Source organism: Nannospalax galili, unplaced genomic scaffold (genome assembly GCF_000622305.1).
Source record: "Nannospalax galili isolate Female #2095 unplaced genomic scaffold, S.galili_v1.0 scaffold54, whole genome shotgun sequence".
Lineage (NCBI taxonomy): Eukaryota > Metazoa > Chordata > Mammalia > Rodentia > Spalacidae > Nannospalax > Nannospalax galili.
In genome coordinates this window covers 2,257,578-2,278,318 of record NW_008341028.1, presented here as the reverse complement: position 1 = coordinate 2,278,318, position 20,741 = coordinate 2,257,578, and the positions used below count along the sequence as shown (strand labels likewise).

The 20,741-nt window shown below is 41.1% G+C and overlaps 1 long non-coding RNA gene across 1 annotated transcript in view; it reads left to right on the top strand.

Moving 5' to 3' along the window:
- Positions 1 to 18,434, top strand: part of LOC115070917 — a 32,176-nt gene extending 13,742 nt beyond the window's left edge. Inside the window, exons 2-3 of the long non-coding RNA XR_003850018.1 lie at positions 2,281 to 2,336; positions 18,148 to 18,434. This is a non-coding gene — a long non-coding RNA (uncharacterized LOC115070917). The remainder of the gene's footprint in view (positions 1 to 2,280; positions 2,337 to 18,147) is intronic.
- The last annotated feature ends 2,307 nt before the right edge of the window (positions 18,435 to 20,741 follow it).

Below are 20,741 nucleotides of genomic sequence, written 5' to 3'. Positions count from 1 at the left end.
CACAGAAAGGATTTGAATGTTGTTCTTTCCGTTATTAGAAGTTCCTGGTGAAGAAGTCTGTATGGTACCTGGAGGCCCGGAGCTTTCTCTTCTGTAATGGCTTCACCATCACATCTTGTCCTTGGCTCCCTCTCAAAGTGGGGCCCAGGTCAAGAAATGCTTAGTGTTTTTTAGGGTGGTTGACATCTTCATTCTACATGGGGCTGAGATTTTTGTCTGCTTCTTTCATCCAAGATCCTCCCAATCATGTGAATTGATGCTTTCCTTGCTTAATTTCACTTAAGAGTTAAAAAAAAAAAATCCCAAGGAAATAGATGCATTCAAAGAGTAAAATTTCTGAAATTATTTTTGAAAGGCATTGATTTCTCCCTCATCTTACTCCTTTATCTTTATAGGCTTTAATTTATATAAATTTAACTTACATGTAGCTTTATGTATCTACGTAGATCTTGAGAAAATTGAGAAATGGCTATAATTCTCATTACAGAGTTGAGGATCTATTTTTAAATGTTATCATATGCAAATATCTAAATCAGTAGACTTTCACTGATTATCACAGCCAAGATCCTATTGTACAGAACAGGCAAAACCAGATAGGCAGCAGCCTCTGCAGTCCCTGCTTCAGTGAGGCTTATTTCTGTCTGGGAATGTAACGTGCTATAATGGCTCCACCAGATGGGACACTTAACACTGTCAGCACCCCCTTCCTCCCCAATATGCCACTGTGTAGGAGAGAAATCCACCCAGTAAGCGGGAATGAGATGAGCAGTACAGGGTCCTCTTTCAATTAAAAATGTAGCACTCAGATCCAACAAGTAGAAGGTTTAATTAAAACGTTTGGAAATGGACATAGATTTAGGTGCCTCATTAATTGCTTGGGTAATTTCCTTTGCGATCACGCAGCAAAGTTGCTTGTGTTCTCACCACATGGCATGCTTTCTACTACCTCCTGCTCTGCTAATTTCAGTGAATCTACACTTTGGTAATATGAAATTGAAAATCAAGGCTCTTGTTATTGAAGTCTTACTATTCACCCGAAAGCCATGGACTTCCCTTCAGTGGGCCCCGTAACCCATTTCTTTCCAGGTCCTCCTGCCTCTCACAAAGAATCATAATTCTATAAATAAATGAAAGAATACATTATTTAAGCATGGGCCTACTGTCACCTCTTTGTGCCTCTGCTCATGAGTTTTAAAATGGGTGCTAATAGCAAAGTTGCAGAAACAGTCACCTGGCTTCTGCTTTCAACCCATTCTCAGCATCTAATATTGCTGTCTCAAGAACTGGTTTCTTTTTCAGAAAAATATTTTCATTGATTCTTTTCATATGATATATTTCTATCCTATTCAGACCTCTCTCCCATGACCACTGCCACCTTATTAAATCCCTTCATCTCCTCTATTATTTTTTAAAGGCCTATTGAGTCTAATTTTTGTTCCCCAAATGCTCTTGAATATGGGTCCATCCCATGGAGCCTGGTTGACCTGCCCGTTATCACACTCTTAAAGAAAACTGACTCTCCCTCTCTAAGCAGCTATCAATTGCCCATAGTTCCTCAGCTAGGGCTGGAGCTTCCTATCTCTGTCACCCCCTGCCCCCTGCTTGCTGGGTTTTTTTCTGGCATGGCTTGTGCAGCAGGTCTTGTACATACTGTCACAAGCGCTGTGGGTTCATATGTGCAACTGCCTGTTGTGCCTGGAAAACACAGTTTCCTTTTATTCATCTACTTCTTACTGTTAGAGTTTTTCTTCCCCCTCTTTCTCAATGATCCCTGAGCCCTGGGAGGAGAGGGTGTGATATAAGTGTCTCATTCAGAGCACTCCGCAGTCTTGTGTTCTCTGCACATTGACCAATTGTGGATTGCTGTGGTAATCACCATCTGCTGCAAAACAAAAAAACAGAAAACAAGAAACCAAACCAAACAAAAAACCCAGAAAAACAAAATACCAAAACTTCTCTGGTCAGAATTGAGAAATGAACTAATCTATGGGTATAACAAAAAGTCATCAGTTGTTTTGATACTATATCCATTTAACAGGATAATATTAGTAGATCCTTCCTTATGTGACCTGTCTAGCTACAAGATTTTTGCCCTGATAACAGTGCTAGGTATGGGCTCCATCTTGTAAAGCAAGCCTTAAATTCCAGGAGAAACTGATTGGTCACTCCCACAGCAGTCATTCCACTAGTGCACCAGTGGGCGTATCTTGCCAGGCCAGTCATTGTAGCACACGGGGTATGCCGCTGGGTGAGATTGATGGTTACTTTTCCTTTCAACAGCATGTATAGAACCTTCCAGCACTATGAAAACTTGGCAGTAGAGATGAAGCTTTGAGGTCAGTACCAGCTTGATTTCTCTGTTTGTTCTATGACTCAGGTATATAGTGTCTTCCGCAACAAGGTCTTACTGTCATGTTTCCTTCATCTCCTACTTCAGTGTCTGCATTGCATTGTACATGGATGCAGTCACCTCGGAGTTTACCTTCTCCTGAGCAAGTCCCCTAGACAGAACGAGGCTGGGCTGCCTGTGTACTCAGGAGCTTTAAGAGCAATTCCTCACTGCATTTCCTTCCATGTCATATACTTCAAAATTTATAATAACATTTCATTTAAGGGGGAAAAACACCCCTGTTCTCTCTGTGAGGCATATCACTACTTTTTTCATGCTAATGTGTGTGCATTGTCCTTCATAACTATTGTACCACAAACACACCAATCAGTGAGAAGTGATGTGAGTTATTTTATTAACTAACAATATATAATATTGTGCCAATCTGGGGGGAATAGAACATCAGGCAGACCCATAGTGATCAATAACACATATTTGTAAAATTTCTGACTGGTATACAAATACAGTGTGTAAAATTTCTCTTCCTCCACAATGATAAATGATTTATTTCAGCCAAATTCATAGACATTTCATGTTCAGACACTATGTGAAGAAGCACAAAGTGGTTAAGTATAGGCTTTGGAATCACAGAAGCCTTCATTAGCTCTAGGCTCTGCAGTGATGACCATGGATGTTTCTCAATTTATGTGTTCTTGGGACCTCAGTTTACTTCTCTGAAACCCAGAACAACAATCAAACCTGCCTAGCAAGGCTGTCTTTTTTGATATGGGAGTAAGAAAGCGCATTTCATAGCATATCCAAAGCCCTGGGTTTAATTCTCATCACAGAAGAAGAAAGTGGAGGGAGAAGGAGGGAAAACATCAGCTGCATGGTGGCACCTAATCAAGAGTCTTTCTTTTAAAGACAGAATGCTGCTTTGTAGCCTAATTTGGCCTCCCTGCTGATCCTCCTCCCTTGACCTTCTTAATGTTGGCATCTGGTACCCAACCAGGATTCTGAAAAGAAAAAGATGATGTCTACCTTTTTTAGTTGATTTAATCACATGGTTAAATCATGGTGGTATGGTTGACAGATTCCATCCATGTAGTATGCAGGATGTAGTTACTTGCTTAAAATGATTGCAGCTTTCTTGGACAATATTCAGCTGCCACCTGGGACGTTTGTGGAATCATGTCCTTGGAGTCCCTTATGCTACCTCTTTGGCCCCTCAGTATCATCCCTTTCTCTGCAACACACTAAGTGTCATCCTTGACATTGCCTTCCTTTCTCACTAAGCTGATCCAGCTCTTCTTACTTCTCTCCATATCCATGCTACAGCATCCTCACAGCACGCCCAGGTTCTCATGTGGTCCCACTCCAGCTTCCCTGGCTTTCCTGTCTTTAGTCTTTGCCTGCTGTCCAAGAACACGTAGTAAATCAATTAAAACTGAAGTTTGAATAATCTATTCCCAACCAGACTTCTGCCTCAGTCCCTTCTTTAGTCCCGTTCTTAGACCAAGGACTTTTTTTACCATCAGATCCTGGGAGGCTTCATGCTGGCCAGTGAGTCAAACTCTTCCCCACCCACTACAAAGCTAGCAGCCTTGATGAAGCAATGGCCTGCTGTTTTTTCTGTATATGTCAATATTTATGACCAGGAAGGAAATCAAAGCTTCTTTTTCCTTCCTCAAGGCATGGTGAGGTTCCTTGAGAGCTTATTTTCCATAGACTTCCGGAGAACCTCTCATGAAATGTTAAAAAACAAGCCCAATTTATTACTAGGATTTGAATTACGCCCAAACAGCTCTGATATTTCTAGTAGGTCTGAAATTCCTAAACTAGCTACCATTTTCTTAGCATGTGTGAACTTCAATTTTCAGGCCTGAGTCTGGCTACAAAAGCCCTGACATTTTGAAATGTTATACTGCAGAAAAAGATACTGGAATGTTTTGTAACCTGTAAATGTTTATCTTGGAACTCAGTTCCAGGTGTCAAGGCAAATTTCATGTGACAGTGAGGTATCCAAAGTGGGAGCAAGTTTGCCAGGCAGCCAGGAGTATCAAAGCACCTTTGGAAGGAAGATTTGAGTAGAGCAGAAGTCTGTTCAATAGTAATTTCTGGGTAGGAATCCAACAGGACCTCCTCTTCTATCCCTGACACTGTTCTAGTACTTCCATTTTATTTTTGTCATCACTGGCAAGTGCCCATGGGTAATCAGGAGGATGCCAAGGGATTATAAGGCAAGGATGTTTCCAGAGGGCGTCCAGCCAGCTCAGAATCTCTAGATTCTGACAGCTGCTCAGGATGGGTATTTCTGGTTCTCCTGATGCTTCTGAGTATCTTCTGATCTTGACCAACACTGGAGCTGTCCAATCTGCTACCTGCTGACTTGTATGTCAGCATGCTGGTGTCTGCTTTTCATTAATTCCTCCTATTGCTACAGCTAAACTTCATAGGCATGAGTAAAAAAGATACGGGACTTTTTATCATTTTCTGTTTTGGTCAAGAGATTTCAGCCATTGAAGACTTTAAGCTTCAAAGATGAGCTTTTCTACTAATAACAACATTAGTCGTGACAGTTTTTGTCGTGGGAATTTTATGATGATTTTTAGAGGCTGAAGGAGGTCTTTCAAGCCCTCTGATACTTTGGGCCCCTCTGCTGTACTCTTTGTACACTTGGTGTTTCTCTGTTTACAAAATCTGTTTCACCTGTGTTAATATCAATACTGTTTCCTGCCAGACTACATGTGTCCTATGTACACAGGATCTTTGCTCATTTTATTCATTATGGATCCTTGTATGTTGTATCTGAATACTTTTTAGGCATGGATGGAAAAATCATAAAAGTGTAAGAGTATATACATAAAATGAGATTCTTATAACAGCACGGGTTCTTAAAGAGGAATTAGTTGAATTTATTACTGCTTGTAGCTAGAACAATTTTAATACCTCCTTAACCTGATATAAAATAATAATTTATAATAATGAGAGATAAGATTGAAAAACTGGATTTCATTAAATTTACATTTTTCTGCTCCGTGAAAGATAATGTAAAGGGGGGAAAAGAAGGTAAAGCCAAAAACTAGGAAAAATACTTGCAAAACATATATGTGATAAAGGGTTATTAACGAAAACATCCAAGTACCTGAACAGATATATCAAGGAAGAGACACAACTGACAAACATGAAAAGATGCTCCACCTGATATATCATAAAATGACAGTTACAACAACAATGAAACAGCCCAGCCCACTATTTGAACAGCTAAAGCCCAGAACTCTGATAACACCAAATGCTGGCAGGGATGTGGAACAACAGGAACTCGTGTGCATTGCAGGAGGGTGAGATACTGCACGTGCTTTGAAAGTTTTTTGCAAAACTGAATGTACTCATAACATGATACGGCAATCAAGAGCCTTGATATCAGCTTAGCCAGTGGCACAGGCCTTTAGTTCCAGCACTTGGGAGGCAGAGGCAGGCAGAGCTCTGTGAGATCAAGGCCAGCCTGGTTTACACAGCAAGTTCTAGGCCAACTGGGGATACAGGGAGACCCTGTCTCGAAAAAAAAAAAAAAAAAAAAAAAAAAACCAACCAAACAACAACAAAAAACCCCTAAAAGCCCTTTCTATTAACTTGAAGGAGCTGAAAACCTATGTTTGCAAACATCTGATGTAGATGCTTACAGCAACTACATTAATAATTGTTACACAAAAAAGCTATCAGGACACAGAAAAAATGTGAGATACTTAAAAATATGTAGTAGCTCCCTCCCCTGCTGTGACTACAAGTGCAACCTGTCATACCTGACTTTTCTTTTTTTAAATATGAGTTTTTGGGGTGGAATTCAGGTCCTCCTGGCTGTAAGAAGTGTACAGACTGAGCCATATCCTCAGCTCTGAACTGTAGTTTCGAGAAAATTGAAAGGTAATGGTAAGACCAGGAAAACAACAAAAGAAAGATGAAAGGAATGTTACCCTAAGTTTGGGAGAAGGACCTAAAGATAATTGAGCAGCTAAATAAAAACAAAGGGCAAGCAGGGTATGGTGGCGCTTGCCTTTAATCCCAGCACTCGGGAGGCAGAGGCAGGCAGATCTCTGTGAGTTCAAGTCCAGCCTGGTCTACATAGTGAGTTCCAGGACAGCTGGGGCTACAAAGGGCAAAAATCCTCTGTGGTACCAGTCAGGCCATGACTAGTTGTGACACCAACTCACCCTGCATGCTGGGTGTGGAGCAGCAAGGATGGGCAGCAGAGGCCTCGAACATCCTATTAATGTTCCCTAAAGAGCAGCTGACCATGAACTCAGTCCAGAATGGGGACCACGGTGTGGCTCCACAGCATGGAGGAGTGTGTGAAGGGGATGTGAGAGACACAAATGTGTCCGTCCTGTTGAAAATGCACCCCACCTGGCTTAAATGAATTCTCAGGCGGAGAGCGCCTATTCTTTTTTAACCTCTGCTAAAAATGTGGAAGCCAGTTTGTTTCTTCATCTGTAAAATAAAGGTATTATTTGCCATGCTCCTCCTCACAGAGATGCTGAGAGGATTAAAGGCTCCTGTGAAATTTCCAGGTCCTCTTTATAGCAGTTTTGCAAAACCAGTTTATCAATGTTCTTTTGTTATTGATTTTTATGGTTTTTAAGTAGTAATAAATTTCAAATAATGTCTAGAGTTCTGGCTTTTGAATGGGTTATTTTCCATAGAAAATCTGGCATCCATGAGTCCACACTTTAGCATGTCCACAGTAAGAACAAACCTGTCTGCTGAAAATATGGTTAGGCATGGACCAAGCCCCAAGCCCCAAGTGGGCTTCATTCTCATGGTTGAATCTCCCATTCTGATACAGACCCATTGTTTTTTGTTCTTTTTTTTTTAGCTACATTTGTCTGTTTCTCATCAAAGCCCTGACTGGTCAGGATGAACTACCTATAGGAGCCCTACTAGGTGGGGAAGGGACCAGGACTAGGTCATGAAAGATCATTAGCTGCCAGTCCATGAGGAATAAGCCAGAGACAGAAAGAAGAGACATGAATTCAGACTTGAGTCAGAGATCAGCGTCAGAAATTAGGAGCCTCCTCTTGGCAAACTAGAGCCAGTAGCTGGAGTTTTAAGTGTCTGCAGACTGCCCTTTAATGGCATTGCCTGTTTAATAAGATAAGCCACAGTGGTGCATTATAAACACTGGGGACATTATACACATACGTGTCCTTGCATCTATTTGTACCTACATCCAGAGCCCAAGCTTTCCACCAGCAATTCTGACTCAGAAGTTGTGGGTGGGGTTGGGTGGCAATATTTTCTGATGGTTCCCAGGAATTCATACTATGCATTGTACTGTAGTGAGCTAATCTCCTCCCGATGCCCTATCTCCAAGTAGAAATATGAGTCTGACTCCATACAAGGACATTCTCTAGAGAACAGAAGTTCATTCCTTGGAGGTTCCTCCTAACGTACAGTTCCCTAGTATGTGGAGGGAGGCAGTAGTGTCTTGATTCTGGATGGCTGGCTTCTGGACGTCTTCCCTGGCTGACTCAGTCCCATCATGGCTCATGTAGGTGTTATGAATTCCTCAGGGCCGATGGATGCCATATCCTCCAGTTGCCCTTTTCCTCTGGCCTAGGCAGTAACACATTAAGAGGGCCCCACGCCAGTTCCTCTGAACCTTAAAAGCCCCCCAGGGTCTGTGACAATCTGGGTCCTGCCCATTTACCTCTGCTTCTCCAGTGTGGGATTAAAGGCGTGTGCCACCACACCCAGATTTATTTTTTAAAAAAATATGCTGTAAGTTGAAAATCACTCTTTTTAGAAAAAGGAAGCCTCTAAATTTTGGTACCAATTTCAATATGAATAGCTGTAATGGAAAACAGTTTGGAAGTTCCCCAAAAAATTGAAAGTAGAGTACTCTATGATCCAGCAGCCTCACTCCTCAGTACAAATCCAAAGGAAATAAAGTCCCCATCTCCATGCTTGCTAAAAACCATTCACAGCAACTGAAGTGTCTGTGACCAATGACTGGATAAGGATAATGTGGTACCATAAACAATGGAGTATTACTCAGCCATAAAAGGAGAAAATTCTGATACTTGGGACAACACAGACAAACAGAGGACATGACATCTATGCTAAAAAAAAAAAAAAAAAAAAAGCCAGATCATTACTGTGTGATCTGACTTACACATGGAATGGAGTCAGCTTAATAGAGAAGCAGAATAGAAGGTGGTTTTGAAGAGTTAGGGGGTAGGACAGAGGGGAAAGTTTGCTCAAAGAGCACAGACTTTCCATTGTAAGGCGATTAAGTTCAGGAGGTCTATTGCACAGCGTTGCAATTACAGTCACAGTACTCTTTTTTTTTTTGAAATGTCAAAGAACAGATTATATGTATTCACTTTCCCCAAAGGCTAACTCTAAAATGGTGACAGGTGTGTTGTAATTGGTAGGAATCATATCACAATGCATATGTATGTTAAATTATCATACTTTATACCCTGAATATACACAATTTTATTTGTCCATTAAATATCTTAAAATTTAAAAAACAAAACAAATGCACTTTTACTAGTTGAAACGATGCTCTAAAACAAGAATGAGAGAGAATGCGAAGTACAAAAAGGGAAGCTCCGTGAGGCTGGTGCTCTGCATCTCCCTGGTTGTTACTGGCCATGAGCCTGGCTAGGAAGCATGGGGCACTGAGGTCTCCCTGCACAGTACACTTACGAAGCATGGAGGGCTCTGGGCTTGGTCTACTTTGAGCAGCACCCAACGGGATCCTGCCCTCCCTCTCCTCTGATGCCGTCTGAGCAGTGGAGAAGGAAGCCTGAGGGATTGTAATCACTGTGTTGGGTATGGAAGCAGACTAGCAATCAGTCCTCTCTAACTTCTCCCTTGGGTTCCCCACATTTTCTCTAACCCAAAAGCATACAAATCCTTAGCTGCCAGTGTACCTCTCATCACTCATCAAAGAAACAGATGGAAACTATTATAAAGCTCTACAACTGGTCAAACACAGAGAATAAGTGACTGAGATGCCCAACCCTAAGTGATATATCTACAATGCAGCCTCTACACCTAAGGCTTAGGGAACATTGTAGAAGAGGGGATGGAAAAAATAAAAGTAAGGGCCAGTGGGAAAGGACACCTGCTCCTAGTTAATGCATTCTAGACCTGATAGGCACGTAGTCTAACAAGATCTGCATAATGACAAACCAGTTGACATGCCAAGGTGAATGGGGAAAATTTCACAGGGTCCCACTTCAAGATAAAGAGCTACAGGCAAGCAGTGGGTACTGAGAGAAGAAGAATCAGTTTTCTCCAGAGACTAGCTCCCCGAGAGGTTATCTAACCCAAGTAGGCAGCTCTAAGCACAGGTACACATGAGCACCACTTCATCGATTCAGTACAGTATATGTATGTGTGTATTTATAAATATATGCATGTACCTGTAGCAATAAGAAGGAAGAGAACGAGGAATTCAGAGGGAGGGGGTGACATGGGAAGAGCGAGAGGGGGACTTAGAGTGAGGGAAATGATGCAGATACAATGCTCATTTAGGAAATTCTCAAAAACAAAGTTAAAAAAGAAAACCTTTTTTTTAAGGTTAAAAAGATAAAACAAAGCAACCCCAAAACATACAGGAATTCTTCCTCTCACTGGCTGCTCTTGCAGAGGACCCGGGTTAGAGTCCTAGCATCTACATGATGGCCAACAACTGTCTGTAACTCCAGTTCCAGGGGATCTGCTGCTGTCTTCTGATCTCTGTGGGCATTACATGACATGGGTGCACTTATATACATACAGGCAATACACTCATACACATAAACTAAAAATAATAAAAACTCCAAATAGTGTATGATAAAATGTATGTGATTTGCTTAGACTATATAAATCTATAGAGAGACTACAGACCAGTAGTTGCCAGAGGCTTGGAGGGGCTGGGGAGGCAATGAGAGTGATCACTCTGTGATTATGGTGTTTCTTTTGGGGGGTGATAAAATGTTCAGGGGGTAGTGGCGACAACTGCGCAACATTGGGAATGTATTTAATGCCATTGAGTACTGGGCACTTAAAATGGCTAAAATGATACTAGGAGAGCTGCTCTTTGGAGAAGAGGCCTCCAGGTCAGTTCCAGCTCTGTTGCTCCAAGTCCTGTGTCCAAAGATTGTCCTGTCTTCAGTACAGGGTTTTACCTTCAAAGTCTGGGAGACAAACAAGGGTTATGGCAATAGCTTAAATTATTTTGGGAGTCTCTTGAATTATTCTGACAAACAACTTGAAAGGAGCCCCCCCCAGCACTGTTATATAACCTTCAGCTATGCACATGCACTTACACACACACGCACACACACACACACACACACGCAACATGCACGTGTATGTACAAACATGCATTTTTAAGTAGTTTTATGAAATAATACATTTCCATATGGCTTTAAGACCACCTAAGTATTATTTATTTTTCTTTCCTTGCTCTCGCCCTGGATAACTCTTCCTCTCCCCATCTCTCAAGCTCCTTCTTCCCCTGTCTCCCATGATTTCTTTCTACTCTCCTGGCTCCCATGGTTACTTCAGGATATATACTCACATCTAAAGATTCAGAGCTAGGATACACAAATAAACAACAGTCTTACCAGCTGTAAAACCTAAAAATTATGACAAAGATCAGCCTAACAAAATAGTAGTATTAGGGCGGTAGTGGTACTTTTATCAACAGCTGTCTAGTTGGATTTAAGGCCTGCTCAGTAGAAGGGAATCTATGTATGGTACTGTAAACTAGCCAAGTACACATCGTAGGAAAGGGCATAGAACCTAGAGAACTTACTTCTGTCACTTTCCTAGGCCAACTGAATTTCTTAACTATATTCTAAATACAAATCCTTATTTTCATAGACCACTGTAGCTCTCACCATTCATCAAAGGAATTTCTTTTTGCAACAGATGGAGACCATTACAAAGCTCGACAACTGATCAAAATGCAGACAGTAAGCAACTTTATGGTGTTGGTGCCTAGCCCAAGTTGATGCATCTACAATGCAACTCCTATACCTAAGGCTCAGGGAACATTGTAGAACAGGGGACAGAAAGTGTGTAAGAGCAGAGGAACAGGGTGCCTGTTGCTAGATAATGCATGCCAGACATGATAGGGAAGCTGTACCAGTAAAATCTCCACAGTATAGTTTCCTAAACAAGACCTGCATGATGACACCACCAGATGACATGCCAGTGTGGATGGGGAAACGACACAGGGCCCCACCTCTAGATGAAGAGCTGCAGGTAATTAATGGATGCCACGAGAGGAAGAGTCAGTTTTCTCCAGGGACAAGCTCCAAGAGGTTATCTAATCCCAGTTGGTTAGCCCTAAACACATGTACATACGAGCACCACTAAATGGTTTCAGTTCATTATATATATATGTGTGTGTATTTATAAGTGTATTGTGTCTATGTAATAATAATAATCAAAGGAGAGAACAAGAGATTGGAAGGTAGGGGGGACATGGGAGGAGGGATGGAAATGTTCATACAGTCTCCATGTACGAAATTGTCAGAAAAATTTTTTAAAAATTGTGAAAATAATGACTTTTAAGTATTTTATCACAATAAAAAAATAGTGAGCCAAATGCTGTAGTGTAAAAATGACACATTTTTTACTTCATTGTCAGGGAAAAAGCATTCTCCTAGCTCTACTCCTGGTCCAGTCCTTTCTCTCTCTTCTCTGGGACTGAGCTAATGTAGGGAAGATGATTTTTCAGGGCAGTCTCCCTGGGGAATGCCTCATTTGGCCAGAGGTTGTAGCAAGACCATTTGTCTCATAGCTAAACAACATCATCCAGACAGACCTTCACGGATGTGCAAGCTGCTGACTGCTTCACTCATCTCTCCATGTTTCCAATTTTACATTGGGTGGTAATAAAGATTTTTCTTATTGAAATTTTCACCTGATCACTTCCCCTAACCAAGAAAACTCTAAGAAAAGTCATAGTTTAAACCATAATTCATGGGCTACAAGTAATCTCTGAACATCTTAACATGTGAAAACATTCACTTTAACTATTAAGAAGGAAGATGTTAAGTCAGGAACAATAGGTATTTTTTTAACAATGGAACATTCAATTATAGCTTCAACCTAACTTACAAAGTGTATCTTGTATAATCAAGTAGGTTAGCCTATTTGATTTATTAATTATAAGATAGATTTAAATCTCTTGCCCTCTCTCTCTCTCTCTCTCTCTCTCTCTCTCTCTCTTTTAAATGAGAGTGGGTCTCACTATGTAGTCCAAGCTGGCCTTGAACTCTTAGTAATCCTCCTGCCTCAGCCTCCTGATTACTGTGCTGATTAGTGTGTGCCACCATGCCATAAAAATCCTAGTTTCACCCCCAAAGAGACAGAAAGAAAATATAATATATAGAAAGGAAATATAATAACTGGAGAAAGGAATTCCAACGGAAAGTCATGAACACCTGTGGACATTTGAAGGCTTTTCCTGTGAGGTCACACACCAGAGTCTTTGTCTTTTTGGTCATCATCATTGACTTTTCTTCTAGAAAAGCAAAGCTTTCTTAAACATTGAGAATTATGAAATGCAAGACCAGCTCTGAACGAGGTCCAGATATGTGGACAGAGATGGCTGATGCAGAAGAACTTTTTTTTTTTTTCAGATGGTTTGGTGCAGGCTTGCTGAGTACTGAGGCTTACTTGCCTATCTCCTTTCCTTCCTTCCTTCCTTCCTTCCTTCCTTCCTTCCTTCCTTCCTTCCTTCTTTCTTTCTTTCTTTCTTTCTTTCTTTCTTTCTTTCTTTTCTTCCTTTCTTCCTTTCTTTTAATTCTGTTAAGAATTATAGCATCTACTAAAAGGATGCTTAAGGGAGTGGGAGAAGTGGGTGAGAAGCCAACTTGCACGGTCTTGGTAAACTCTATTTTCTTTTCATGTTTTGTATACTTGAAGATCTTTAGGAAACCTGTCTGTGACCCATATGAGCTCTAGTTTTATTTTCTGTATATTGTGCCATATTTCAGAAATAGAGGATCTTCTTGGAGCCACTAATAGCTATGGCTTTAAGAAGTAAAGATTGTTCTCTCTCTCTCTCTCTCTCTCTCTCTCTCTCTCTCTCTCTCTCTCTCTCTCTCTCTCCTCTCTCTATCAACTGGGAATGGTAAGCATTCTACCATTTGGCCACAGCCTTCAGTCCTATTGTAACTGAGGGGTGTGTGAAAAGTGCTTATAACAAATGAGCCTGGTATCCTGTTCCCAGTCAGGTCTGCATGCTTCAGTTAAATGTTCCAGCCTCTGTGCTCACACCTGTGAATGGAGGAGAAAATCTGAATGCTATAATTGAGAACAAAAGATAAGCTTTGCTCCTATGGAGATTTTTATCTTATGTGTTCAAAGATCACAATGTCCACTAAGGTTGCTGATGAGCGTAGCTGTCAGTGTATGATTTCTTCCTCTAGATAGCTATCCTGCAGAAGAATCCAGTTGTTTATACAACAGGCTTTGCTAAAGTGTCTGTGTCACTCTGATTAGCTGAGAGCAACTTTATACAATGGAGCAGTTATATTTTCTGTGGTATATTTATAGCATAAAATTTTTTGTTTAAAAAATTTACTTATTTTTATTTTATGTATATGTGTATTGCCTGCATGTGTGTAAGTGCGCCCATGTCATGCAACGCCCATGGAGATCAGAAGAGGGCATTGAATCCCCTGGAACTGGAGTTATGGACAGTTTGAACCTGGGTCCTCTGCAAGAGCAGCTGGTGCTCTTAACTGCTGAGCCATCTTTCCAGTTCCCCCATTGTATGAACTTTTACACAATAACTATAAAAAGGTAGTAGAGGTATGTGTTTATATATAAAAGACAACTTAAGGGATCTTGCTAAATGAAAAGGCAAGTTTCACAAAAATGTAAAGATCACAATTCAGTCTCTGACATAGCAGCATGGAAACTTGGATGCTGTGGAGACACAGACTGAAGGGCTTGAAAATGTCTTTCATGCTAACCAATGTACTGATAATTTAAAAACCATCTCATTTAACTCTCAATATGTACTCTTGTTATTCATATTGGTGATGAGGAAACTGAGGCACAGAAGTTAAATAACATGCCAATAGGTTATAATAGAAATCTATGATGCATATATTGGAGAAGGGCAAGATGGCGATACAGAGGACTGAAAATAAGATTTTAAAAAAATGTAACACAAACAACAAACAGGACTCAGAGATCTGGAGGCTAGAAAATCCAACAGGAAGGACTAGCAGACTCGGTGTCCAGGGAGGCTCCGCTCTCTGCTTATGGACAGCTGCTTTCTAATGTGTGCTCAGTGGTATTTCCTGGGTGCACATGTGTGAAGAGAGAGAGAGGGGGGGAGGGAGGGAGGGAGAGAGAGAGAGCGCTCTGGTCTCCTCCATTTCAGAGGATACCAATCCCATCCTGGAAGTTCTATTCTTATAACCTCATCTAAACCTGATCATCCCCAAAGTACCTCATTCCAAATGCCATCACGGTGGAGATTAGGCCTTCAACACACAGTTTTGGAGATGGACACATAACTTAGTGTATATCCAAGCATTTGCTAAACTCAACTTCCCATTTGAGTAAGAAAAAATAAAAATGGAAAGAAAAAGGTAAAATAAGCAACTATTGTTTCTTTTGAGTCCTCATGAGCTTCACAATGCTCTGCCTTCCACCCTTCACGACACTAACCTATAACGTGGTCTTGAGACTCTGCTGAGGCTTGTGTTCCTGTCTTCCCAGCCTTTACTTCTTCAGACAACATGGCTCTTTGGAGGTGAGAAGGTCAGGCTCAGCTAACAGCCACAGGATGGATGCAGGCATCATGTGGATCCCTCAGGTTCTGACTGTAAGAAAGGTGGTGAGGGGTACGGAGGAGTCAAAATCAGGAAATAATGTCGTATTTCCAGGGAGATTCACAGAGACTCCCTTAAGTCTCCACTGTTTACTTGGCTAGGTCCCAAGTAGTTCCCACATTCCTCTTTATGACCATTTCCCTAACAAAGCTGCTCCCTCCATGCCACCACCCCACATACTCATCAAGGCTGTTGTTGGTTCTATGCCTATAATTCATCAGTGAGCTTATGAATTATTTGTGCTACTGGTTGACATCTTCAATATGTTTGGTGTACACACAAGCTTTTCTAAGGCACTCGGAACACTTTCTGTCCATACAAGATTGATCTGGAGGAAACTGTGTTCAAGTTTTCTCTTGCACAGCCAGAGAACCATTCAGTCAGACTAAAGTTTTTCCTCTATGCCTGTATTAGTTAGCTTTCTATTGCTATGATAAAAATACTAACCAAAACCAACTTGGGGAGGAAAGGGTTTACTTTATCTTATGTTCCTCAGGTAATGGTATGTCACTGAGGGAAGTCAGGGCAGGAACTCAAGGTAGGAGCCTAGAGCACAGACCTTGGAGGAGTGCTGCTTACTGGCTTGCTCCTCCGGCATGTGCTCAGCCTGATTTTTATATAGCTCAGGACCACCTGCCTGGGGGTAGCACCACCTACAGTGGGTCTGGGCCCTCTCACATCACTTAATAATCAAGAAAATGCCCCACAGACATGGCCACAGGCCAGTCCAATGGGGAAAATTCCACAGTTGGGTCTGCCTACTAAGGTGTGTCAAGTGGACAACGGAAGCTATCCAGCACAATGTCCATTTCCAACTGGAGTCCAAAGACAAAGCCCACGAATTATGGGGTCTCTTCCTAGCAATGTGTCCCTGTCTCTTGGGTACTCCGGCCTGAAGTTTCTAGAGAATTGCCTGCTCAGTATTTGACTTTCTTTTCATTAATTCTTCAGGAAGAGGAACATACAGATTTTCTCCTAATACGTGACTCTGGGTCTAAGTTTCCCAATTGGACATGCAGATTATGTTACCTGCTCTTCTATAGATACCCATAAAATACCTTTCTGATGATTAAATTAAGAAAATGGAAAATTTCCTGAAATGTGCTTGCTTATCTGTTTAAAAGTTTTAAAAGCATGACTGATGCATTCTTTATTAGACATTTAGCCCTGGTTGGAATAAAATATGGAAAACCACATATAAATATCTCATTAAGGTAAAATATTTTGTCCTTCACCAGATGTATCCTCATATATTGAATATTTTTAAAATGTGACTGTACAAATATATTCCTCTCCAAAGTTAAAGTTCTAAGTTGTAATGTTTTCATCCAGAAAACATGAGAGGTAATTTTTGACTGTAGCAGAGACATAGACATTCATTTTGATTATTTTAATCTTTTCTAAGGGTTACTGCTTCTGAAAGAAGATAGAAATCATGTCATTAAAACTCTCCGTGACATCCATTAGGTTAACCATAATTGGGAGAAAATGAAGACAAGTATTAATCAGAGTGTGTAGAAATAGGAGTCATATGTTTCTGGTATCTTTTGTCTCAGTCCTTCTTGAGAAAGTCATTCTGGTACATGATTCCTGTTGACCATTCACCCAGAACAGGATGGGACTGTTTCATTGGCTTTGGCTCCCTTGTTACTGATGAAAACTGGGATGCTGAATCAAAAGCTAAACTGTTGAACTTTGGGCAATGTCTGTCTCCATTTTTGGTCAATAGTTCCTGCACCTTATTTATTTGTATCTGTCAACCTAAAAGGAATAACCTCCCCACACAAAACAATATGGAGACTCTCTTCAAAGAATAATATCCCTTATTTGAGAAGAACAAAGTATTTTACTGCCATGGGAAACCATACAGGAGTCAAGGAGTTGCAGGGAAAGAGGATCTTTGTAAAAGTCAAAGGGAGAATTTTATATAAGCTACTTGGACTCCAAGTATCCACTGAGCTTGGAGCCTCCTGGCAGGAGTCCCACCAGCTCACTGGAGGAGATATCACTCCTGGCATCACGTTCTGGTGAGCAAATCATTTTTGAAAATTGGCAATTGTAAAGAATGTTAAAGTAACCTTTGCTACAAAAAATCTATGCATACCTGGGAAGCAGGCAGAGCATGTGGTATAATGAGAAGTGATCTCTTTAGGGTTTTGAGAAATTCCTTAAACAAGTAGACACAAGCTCTCCCCGTTTGTAGCCTCTGATTCTAATTTTGCCTGAATCTGAACAGAGTAGTTTCATCTTGCTACCATCAATTTTCACAATTTAAAGAATGCTTGTTAAACAAATGGCTTCAATGCAGATGTAAAGTAGATACCTGACAATGAGGTTATTTAACTTCTTAATTTATGGAAGAACCAATAAAATATTACTGCCAGTACAAAAGCAAATTAACATACACACACAGGCAAACAAAGAGAGCTGGAATGAATTTTCAAAAAGATGTGGAAAGTCTAAACAAGGTCACTTATGACTTTATAATTCTGGGTACCATTAATTTGCATTCTAAAAATATTTATTTATTTTAGTGTGTGTGTGTGTGTGTGTGTGTGTGTGTGTGCCTGAGTGGATGTATGTATACCATATGCATGCAGGAAGCCATGGAGGTCAGAAGAGGGTCTCAGATTCCCTGGGGCTGAAGTTATAGGCAGTTGTGAGCTACCACATGAGTGCTGAGAACCGAATGTGGATCTTCCACAAGTGCTCTTTCACGTCTGCTGTAAGCACTCTGAACCACTGAGCCATCTCACCAGCCCCGGTAATTTGCATTCTGTGAGTAAAATCATTACTGGTTTTCTGATTTTGCAACTTAATAGAAATCTGAAATAACTAAAATGGATGCAATTTGGAGATAACTAAGATGTGTTCATTAGATAAAACTCTAGGAATTTTTATTTTTGCCTATTTAAATTATTTTCACAAAATTTCCCTATATTTATCTCTCTGTTTTAGTGTGTTGTGCAGTGTAATGCATCTCAGAAGCGGCTGGATGGCTGAGGAGACAGAACAATGTGCAAGTCTGAATTTACATTGTTAATAAAAATGGTTAAAGACTTGGAAAATCAGAAATAGAAAATCAAGCAAAAAGAAAGCGCAGCACGTAGGTGTCCTTTCAGTGGAATGTCATCGTGGCTCCCTGGACTGGGTCCTCCTTCAGAATCGTTCGACTTTATAAGGATGTGCACCTTTGACTCCGTCACATACAGTCCTATGAAGAAGCTGACATGGAGAAGGAAAACGAGCCCTATCCCACGAGGCCCTCACTCTTGTTCAGCACTATTCAAATCTTAAATCAGTCTCATTTGAACCAGTTTGAACATCTTACTGTTTCTAGTTAATGAGTGAAATGAAAATCTGTGACACATATTCATTTTATATTTATATGAAAGTTATGATTCTCCTCCTTTGAAAACTATGCCTTAATGATATTTCTAAGCAAACAGTGTAGGGTTGTAGGGTTGTAGGGTTGTAAACACACTCCCATACTAGGAAGCTCACTCAACATCTCATAAAAACAGACACTACAGAAGGCTTAGTCCAGAGTGTCCAGTGTTGCTTCCAGATGCAACTCTGAGAGAAACTGGGAGAACCTGCAGCTTCTAATTTCTGTTGTCCTTTCTTCTTCAGCTATGAGTTAGCATCATCCTTAAACAGGAATGACCTGCCCAGGTCATGCAAACTCCTGCCACTCCTGAGATGCCTCTGTTATTCCTGCAGTTCCTGCTCAGTGGACAGTGAGGGCAAGGAGGGTTTTAAAGAAGAGTCACTACTCTTGATGTCTCAGCTCTTGGGAGCCTGCTCCTGATCAGAACTTTTGGAAGTAAGTTAGCATACTGGAAAGGGCTGTTTGTGAGATCTAAAGTACAGTAAGTTGGATGTTCAGGACTCTGCCTTCTTAAGGAAGCCATCAATAACTATATATCCTGGGCAATCTATTCCTGCATTCTGTTCATATTCCCATCTAGAGACTTGTAATTGTGGACATCAGTCTTTATGCCCTACCTTACCAATTCAGATTGGCATTCCCCATGAGCACAAAGTCCTTGGACAAATGTCTGTTCATATATCATTTAAGTACTTTCATGTTTTAGTTTTAAAATTTTATTAATTTTTCATGTGTATGAGGGTTTTGCCTGAATGTATGTAAGGGCATCAGATCCCCTGGAACTGGAGTTATAGATGATTGTTAGCCACCAGGTGGGTGCTGGGAACTGAACTCAGGTCCTCTACAAGAACAATCAGTGCTCTTAACAACTGACCACTCTCCAGCCCTCAAGTACTTTCATGTTTTAAGTATGTGCTTGTCAAAGTCTATAATCATTAGTGGGAGATTTCTGATTCCATTTTAGAATCTCATTAACATTTCTCTCATTGTAGTAGCCAGTATTCTTAACTGCTGAGCCATTTCTCCAGTCATTAAAACATGTTTTAATGAAGAAAATTTTAGGATGAGATTTTCCCATAGTGTATTTAGGCCTCCCTTGTTTATGAACTCCTTCTTCTTGATGCCTCTTTCCCTTGATTCTTTATTGTGCTAGTTCATTTTCTCACTCTAACCCTCCAATGGAAGGAGGCATTTACACTTTACTCCAAATAACTGTTTTGTCTTCAGCTGCCTACAGACCCTTTTCAGTCTCTAAAGTTGATTTTTCCTTTATTTCAATAGTTCTGTAACACGCGTGTCACCCAGTGAACTCTTGAGAGCCTTTGTTTTCTGCTGCATGTGTGCGTGCGTGCGTGCGTGTGTGTGTGTGTGTGTGTGTGTGTATGTGTGTGTGTGGTAAGCACACGTGCCCGTGTGGGTGGATGCACATGCCTATGCACACCTAGAGGCAAGGGGGACGCTGGGTGTCGTCTTCTATTGTTCTCCGCCTTGTTCCCTTGAGACAGGGTCTTTCACTGAACCTGCCCCTGGCTGTTTTTATGCTAAGCTGGTGACTAGTGAGGCCCAGGGATTCTTCTGTCTAGAGCTTCCAGTATTGGGGTCACAAGCATGTGCAGCCACAACTGTATTTCTATATGGGTGATGCCAGCTTGGGTCTTCATGCTTTTGCAGCCAGTGCTTTTAGCCACCGAGCCATCTCCCCAGCTGGAGAGTCTCTTTTAGAGGCCACTGTTTTCTACTCTATAAGGTAAGAGTTTGGTGGGTGTTTTTTTATAAGCCCTTGATCATTTGGCAACAAGAAATTCCCAGTTCTCACTGCATACTGACTGTCAGGCCCTGATATCAACACTCAGATATCAATTCCTGGCTGATTAGAGCTCCTGGTACATAAGCAAATGTGATCAGACTAATGAATAAAATGAAGAGAAAAGCCCACAAGAGTACTTCTGCAGGGAGACGAGATAAGAAAGGGCCACTGGATGAAGAAGAGGATCATAGGTAACTCATGAGATGCTGGAGGCTGCCCGAGAGAAGAGGAGTTCGCCAAACATGGCACACAGGAGTGTATGAGGGAACAGACAAACAAGAAAACCAAAAACAGCAAGAACTGAGGTGGCGCCATGAGATGACCATGGTTGACTACAGCAGCACCTGGACTTCA